The sequence below is a fragment of the Bos javanicus genome, chromosome 1 (genome assembly GCF_032452875.1).
Source record: "Bos javanicus breed banteng chromosome 1, ARS-OSU_banteng_1.0, whole genome shotgun sequence".
Lineage (NCBI taxonomy): Eukaryota > Metazoa > Chordata > Mammalia > Artiodactyla > Bovidae > Bos > Bos javanicus.
Genome location: NC_083868.1, coordinates 19,643,414 through 19,651,524, shown reverse-complemented (window position 1 = coordinate 19,651,524; position 8,111 = coordinate 19,643,414). Strand labels below are relative to the sequence as shown.

Sequence of the window (8,111 nt, the reverse complement as noted above, 5' to 3'; positions counted from 1 at the left end):
GTACACGTGTCTCTTTCCCTTCTGGTTACCTCAGTGTGTATGCCCAGCAGTGGGATTGCTGGATCATAAGGCAGTTCTATTTCCAGTTTTTTAAGGAATCTCCACACTGTTCTCCATAGTGGCTGTACTAGTTTGCATTCCCACCAACAGTGTAAGAGGGTTCCCTTTTCTTATTGCTTGTAGACTTTTGGATTGCAGCCATTCTGACTGGTGTGAGATGGTACCTCATAGTGGTTTTGATTTGCATTTCTCTGATAATGAGTAATGTTGAGCATCTTTTCATGTGTTTGTTAGCCATCTGTATGTATTCTTTGGAGAAATGTCTATTTAGTTCTTTGGCTCATTTTTTGATTGGGTCATTTATTTTTCTGGAATTGAGCTGTAGGAGTTGCTTGTATATTTTTGAGATTAGTTGTTTTTCAGTTGCTTCATTTGCTATTATTTTCTCCCATTCTGAAGGCTGTCTTTTCACCTTGCTTATAGTTTCCTTTGTTGTGTAGAAGCTTTTAGGTTTAATTAGGTCCCATTTGTTTATTTTTGCTTTTATTTCCAATATTCTGGGAGGTGGGTGATAGAGGATCCTGCTGTGATGTATGTTGGAGAGTGTTTTGCCTATATTCTCCTCTAGGAGTTTTATAGTTTCTGGTCTTACATTTAGATCTGTAATCCATTTTGAGTTTATTTTGGTGTATGGTGTTAGAAAGTGGTCTAGTTTCATTCTTTTACAAGTGGTTGACCAGTTTTCCCAGCACCACTTGTTAAAGAGATTGTCTTTAATCCATTGCATATTCTTGTCTCCTTTGTCAAAGATAAGGTGTCCATATGTGCGTGGATTTATCTCTGGGCTTTCTATTTTGTTTCATTGATCTACATTTCTGTCTTTGTGACAGTACCATACTGTCTTGATGACTGTGGCTTTGTAGTAGAGCCTGAAGTCAGGTAGGTTGATTCCTCCAGTTCCATTCTTCTTTCTCAAGATAGCTTTGGCTATTCGAGGTTTTTTGTATTTCCATACAAATTGTGAAATTATTTGTTCTAGCTCTGTGAAGAATACCGTTGGTAGCTTGATAGGGATTGCATTGAATCTATAAATTGCTTTGGGTAGTATACTCATTTTCACTATACTGATTCTTCCAATCCATGAACATGGTATATTTCTCCATCTATTCGTGTCCTCTTTGATTTCTTTCACCAGTGTTTTATAGTTTTCTATATATAGGTCTTTAGTTTCTTTAGGTAGATATATTCCTAAGTATTTTATTCTTTTCGTTGCAATAGTGAATGGAATTGTTTCCTTAGTTTCTCTATTTTCTAATTATTAGTGTATAGGAATGCAAGGGATTTCTATATTCATTGATTAGTTCTAGTAATTTTCTGGTGGAGTCTTTAGGGTTTTCTATGTAGAGGATCATGTCATCTGCAAACAGTGAGAGTTTTACTTCTTCTTTTCCAATTTGGATTCCTTTTATTTCTTTTTTTGCTCTGATTGCTGTGGCCAAAACTTCCAAAACTGTGTTGAGTAGTAATGGTGAAAGTGGGCACTCTTGTCTTGTTCCTGACTTTAGAGGAAATAAAAATATGGAACGCTTCACGAATCTGCGTGTCATCCTTGCGCAGGGGCCATGCTAATCTTCTCTGTATCATTCCAATTTTAGTATATGTGCTGCTGAAGCAAGCACCATATTTATTTTTGTATTTATTTTCAAGTTTATCAAGTCCTAGGCAAGTGCCTATTAGACAATATTGCCTTTAATATTTCAAGTGATGGTATTCCTCTTGAATGGCATTAGAATTACAAAACAAATTTGCAATGTAATTTATTTTCTGGCCGTATAAAGTCTTGGCAATACAAAATTCCCATCAGAACACACACATACAAACATACTCACACACACCCCCATCCCTATACTTAAAAAAAAAAATTCTAAATATAGAAAACTATGACTGAGAAGGGCCTACTTTTTACCTAATCCAGGGTCCAGTCTTTTAAGAGCCCTTTCAGCAAAGTGATCAAGTCTAACCCATCAGTGGTGGCTCAGACAATAAAGAACCCACCTGCAACTCGGGAGACCTGGGTTCTGGAAGATCCCCTGGAGGAGGGCATGGCAACCCACTTCATTATTCTTGCCTGAAGAACCTACATGGATAGAGGAGCCTGGCAGGTTACAGTCCATGGGATCCCAAAGAGTTGCGGTGACTAAGCACAACCCATAAATCATATCTCTCTACTGATATCTTTCTTCTAATGTCCATGCTGGAAATCTTGTCTGGGTCCTTGAAGGCAACATCTCAGAGGATACTCAGTGTATTTAAATATGATCTTTGTCAACACCCTCCTTTCTCTCTGCACACCTGACTTCCCTCTCACTGTCAATCTCCTAATTAGCCACTCTTATCCTGTATCTCTATTTCTTGTCTCCTGGATCTCGCTGTATCCCCAACCTAAATCCCTCTTCCTTCAGTCTCACAGCCCCGTCCTCACCATGTCCTTCTGAGTCTGCTTCTTAAACGCACCTCAGTTCCATCCGTTTGTTTCTGTCTCTACTATCAAGGTACACTCTTCTGGTCTAACGCTCACTACTACCTTTCTTCTGGACTAATGCTAATCTCCAGTGCAGTTGGAGTGATAGTCCTGAGATGCAGTTCTTTTTGTTATTTCCAGAAGCTGTAAGTTTTTTTAAAAATTGATTTACTTTTCATTGGAGGATAATTGCTTTACAATATTGTGTTGGTTTCAGCCATACATCAGTATGAATCAGCCATAGGCATACATATGTCCCTTCCCTCTTTGCCGTATGATGCTAGGAACTCAAACCTGGTGTTCTAGAGGGGTGGGATGGGGTGGGAGGTGGGAGGAAGGTTCAGAAGCTGTAAGTTTAAAAGTGGCTTCATTTGTTTCCCCCTGAGGACAACAAAATTCTTGTAAAAAAACTGATAATAGGTCTAGCCCTGCCAAATCTTGTCTTCCCTTATTTCCCCAACCACATCTTTGGCATTTCCATCCTGTTTGGAAAAACTATGACTGGGAAGGTAACTATGATGGTAAGTACCATTTCTCCTGCTTTCCCCTTTGTCCATGTTTCTCTCCACCATTGATGCTGCATCCATTTCTTTTGGTACCTAGAATATGCCCTGCTCTTGTCCTCTCTTCCCAAGGCCTTCAGTCAAAGAAGGGTCGAATCCCTTCTTTCTGGTCCTTTAGGATCCCACACTCCTATTCACCCCAAGGAAAATCTCCCTAACTCTCCTCTTCTATTAGTTTACATTGGGTGTTTATTGTGTGTCTGAGGAATCCTCATCTTCCCACTTAACATACCATACTCTTTTGTGATTGTTTGTGGGCATGTTTGTATTTTGTAAATGAATAAATTTTTAAACTATTTCAAAGAAATGCATCTTAGAATCCCTCATGGACCATATCATAGAGGACTAGAAGATTCACCTGATTTGCAAACATATGGCAAGTAAGTGGTAGAAGGGTCTAATAACTGGTGTCTCTTCTTTGTAAGCTTTCTTTTACTAGACAAATGTTATTGGTAATTGTTCTATGTGGCACTTTGAAATAGCTACAACCTATGGGAATATTTCTCCTTGATAATATGCTCAAAATTTAATTTTCTCTTCCTCCATTTTTATCATGAGAGCTCACCCACAATAGGAGGAACTGGTTGGCGCAGTTGAATATATTGTGGTTCTTATGAAAAGAGTAAAACTTGCCAGGGATTGTTCACAGAAAATCACTGACTGTGCTGGAAACAATCTTGGTTTTGTTATATGCCTGCATCTATTCTTAAACTGGGACCAGATACAACAACTATAAAAATTGGTGGGAAGGGTTGCATGCTTCTGGAGAATGAGCTATTATTGCTGGTGTTCAGTTGCTAAGTCATGTCCGATTCTTTGCCACCTGATGGACTGCAGCATGCCAGGCTTCCCTGTCCTTCTCTATTTCCCGAAGTTTGCTCAAACTCATGTCCATTGAGTTGGTGATACTATCTAACCTTTGTATCCTCGGCTACACTCTTCTCCTTTTGCCTTCAATCTTTCCCAGTATCGGGGTCTTTTCCAATGGGTTGGCTCTTTGCATCAGAGAGCCAAAGTATTGGAGCTCCCCATGAAGCAAAAAGTGTAACTGTGGATTGTAGGTAGGAGTTTAAGAAAGATTTAGAATCACTGACTCTATTCTCTTCTAAATACTCCTCTGTTCAATCTTCTAACACGTCCACACTTAACAAACTCCCTCACTCTCCATTTTTTGTGAGTGTTGCTCATGAGTCTCTTCCCTTTGAAAACACTTGTGTTTTTCCTTGGTTATTTCTAGAGAAATAGTTTTCTAGAAAACTATAGTTTCATGTAAATATGAAAAAAGTTAAAAGAGCTTGAAGTTTAATCCTGAAAAGCCAGTTTTGTAGATAGAAATTTAGATATTGTTCTTTGGAAGCTGCTGAACATTGACTCATACATTTTTACCATCAATATCCATTCACATCGAGAGCTAAAGTGCATTTACATATCCCATGGACGGAGAAGCCTGGTAGGCTGCAGTCCATGAGGTCGCTAAGAGTCGGACATGACTGAGCGACTTCACTTTCACTTTTCACTTTCATGCACTGGAGAAGGCAATGGCAACCCACTCCAGTGTTCTTGCCTGGAGAATCCCAGGGACGGCAGAGCCTGGTGGGCTGGCATCTATGGGGTCGCACAGAGTCGGGCACGACTGAAGCGACTTAGTAGTAGTAGTAGTAGTAGTATAGTATTATTTTGTTCTGCAGTAGGAAATGGCAACCTGCTCCAGCATTCTTTCCTGGAAAATCCCGTGGACAGAGGAGCCTGGCAGGCTTCAGTCCATGGGATCACATAGAGTCAGATACAACCTGAGCGACTGAACACATAGTATTGTTATGTCACTAGAGATCCTGAATTTTATCCCAACTGAATATAGGGGATTGTGGAAAAATGAGCAAGAATGTCTTGGGATTTTCATTATGACTATGATTGACTTGCTATGACTTTCCATTCTCCTAATGAATATAAAATCACTGCTAAAATGTCCTCATTCAGCAGACCTACAAAAACAAAGAAGGGAAGTAATTTAATTTTAGCTTATATTTAGCTTTGACTCTGTGGTCACCAGTTTTGGATGGCAGCCACAAAAAGCCAGGCAAATTCCCACAAAGCCAGGCCTATACGAGAATTTCTGGCAAGAGCAGGTGGTTGCAGTTTTCTCCTTAGAAAAGTCCCATGGTATTTCATAATAACTATTTATGATCAAATAGAGGCACATTCTCTGGCTTATGAACATGCACTTTATAAACTTCCTTCATGTACACTTCCTGTTTTGCAGCTGTCTTGGAGTTCCCTATTCTCCATGACCTCAGGAACTTCCTTATTCTGTTGAGCCAACTGACCAAATCTTGTGGTCACTCATACTCAGTCGGCCTCATGCCTGCCACTTCCCCCTTTCCTAGCCCTACTGCCAGCACTAACCCATCTTAGTCACTGGGCCACCAGAGCAGTCCCTACGCTAATCCATCATTTCACACCTATTTTCTTGATGTCAGAGCAGAGTTGAATTTTGTAGCTGTGGAAATGTGGACACACTTGCTACAGTCCAAACTGGAACTCTAAATGTGTTTCCCTTAGGAATTCATGTGGTAGCATTCCTCCAAGAAGGGTTGAATAGAGTTTCCTCTCAGCCTTGAAACCAAATCATCACAGAATAATGATTGTGGAAAGTATGTTAAACAATGGAGTTGGGGTGGGGTGGATGATGATTTGGGAAAAATTGAAATTGTCTGGGCTTCCAATGCTATTCATATTTATGATTTACTCATACTCAGTAACAAAATAAATTGTGATTTTAAGTGTTTCATTTTGAAATAATCAAAATAGACTATTATTGCAGGCATAATTTAGTAATCAGGTCAAAAGTATGAACGACAAAGCTGACTAGCCTCTGAGAGTGCCCTTCATCCCATATTTACAAAGTGTTGTAATGCTAGAATTTCAGCAAAGGAAAAGTATGTGAAATCAAACTGAGTGGGAATAAGTTGGGTTTTGACTTTTTCTTTTTCACCCCTGAAATTTAATATGTATTTAGAAAACAGATTCAAAAGTATATGATGTTTTGCTGCTATATTTAAAATGGATATGGTCTACTGTAGAGCACACAGAACTCTGCTCAGTGTTATGTGGCAGCCTGGATGGGAGGGGCGTTTAGGGGGAGAATGGATACATTTATGTTTGGCTGGGTCCCTTCACTGTTCATGTGAAACTGTCATAACATTGGTAAGTGGCTATACCCCAAGACAAAGTCAAAAGTCAAAAAAAGAAGTGTATGGAGTTTAATTAGGTTATTTTGGAGAAGGAAATGGCAACCCACTTTAGTATTCTTGTCTGGAAAACACCATGGACAGCCTGTGGGGTCACTAAGTTGGACACGACTAAGCAACTAAACAACAAGTTAGGTTATTTATACTTTTAAAATGTTATTCCTAAAGGCAGTGTTGTCTGGTAAGCCATAAACACTGTGCCCTGAGAATCTAGTGAGAAAGAAATGAGTGAGAAGGAAAAGAAGTGCTTGTATTGGCTAAGCCGAATGTACAGGTGGTTGGAACGGTCCTATGGCTGCAGGAACGAAGATGGATTTCACTAATTAAAATGAAAACTCAGAGTGGAAATTGTGTAAGAAATAAATGTTTATAGAAAATTGAGAGCTGATTCTTACATAAGAATTAAGTGGCTAAAAATGACCTATTGCATAAATGGATATTTTCTCTGATGAAAGAAAAACATAATTTGAAGACTAAAAATAGGGGAACAGAGTGGGGCAAATAAGCTAGATATAGGAAGGACTTCTGTTCTGCAGCCAAAATTTTTCTAGTGATAATTTTTAATGGCTGATGGAGATTGAGTTTTTTCTAAAGATGAGGTCTCTAGTGCATGAGTTCCTTCTCTTCTACTAAATTTCTCACCTTTCTAAGAGAAGCTCTACAGAAATTTACTTTCTAAAATATCAGGGGAATGATAAGTAACAAGAAGATGGGACAAAATGAAAAGAACTAGGAAAAAAACCACAAGCTTGAGGAGCTGAAAGTGCAGAAAAGAAACTGCATCTTCGTGTAGAAACATTTGTTTATGGGGGAGAGAACAGTACGGGGCACTCTGCTTGCAGAAAGGAAAAGCAAAATCAAAATGTCGTGCCAAACCAAACAGCAGGCAGGACCTCTGAACCTTGGGTTTATGTCCAAAGAACCATATCAGGAGACTCACAAAGAGAAAGATCAGAAACGTTAACCAGAATTCCAGGCCAACACAGCTCAGTAGAAATCATTAAGCACACGAAAAGCTAACAGTGTGCCAGGAACTCTGCTGGGGGCATGGTGCACAAGGCGCAGTCAGAGATGTAAGCCAGGCTTTGTAGGTGTTCGGGGACTGAAGTGGAAGGAGAACAAAGAGGGTGAGACGTGGGGAGGCAGGAGCTGGTAAAGGTATGAACGGCTTTCTAATATGATAGAAGAAATGCGTCTTATAGACATTACACAAAAACCTTTAAGGAAGGGAAAAATGTGTTTGTCCAGTAATGTTGTAAAGAAGTGTCTCTGATGAATGAGGGGACAGGAGACAGGAATCTGAACCAATTATGTTGAATTGCATCAAATTGCATTTGGGACCTTGTTGAGGATTTGTCTTAGTTATCTCTAAGTCTTTAGAGTCTTTAGGACCTAGAGCTGAGGCTGAATTCAGTTCAATTCAGTCTCTCAGTCTTGTCCAACTCTTTGCGACCCCATGGACTGCAGCATGCCAGGCCTCCCTGTCCATCACCAAATCCTGGAGCTTGCTCTGACTCATGTCCACTAGTCGGTGATGCCATCAAACCATCTCATCCTCTGTCATCGCCTTCTCCTCCTGCCTTCAATCTTTCCCAGCATCAGGGTCTTTTCCAAGGAGTCAGTTCTTCGCATCAGGTGGCCAAAGTATTGGAGCTTCAGCTTCAGCCTCAGCCCTTCCAATGAACATTCAAGACTGATCTCCTTTAGGGTGGACTCACTGGATCTCCTTGCAGTTCAAGGGACTCTCAAGAGTTTTCACCAACACCACAGTTCAAAAGC

At 40.0% G+C, this 8,111-nt stretch overlaps 1 non-coding gene across 1 annotated transcript; it reads right to left on the bottom strand.

Annotated features, from left to right (window-relative positions):
• Positions 1 to 1,572: 1,572 nt before the first annotated feature.
• Positions 1,573 to 1,679, bottom strand: LOC133255518 (U6 spliceosomal RNA). The gene has a single exon (XR_009738959.1). It is a non-coding gene; the product is annotated as a U6 spliceosomal RNA (small nuclear RNA).
• Between the last annotated feature and the right edge of the window lie 6,432 nt (positions 1,680 to 8,111).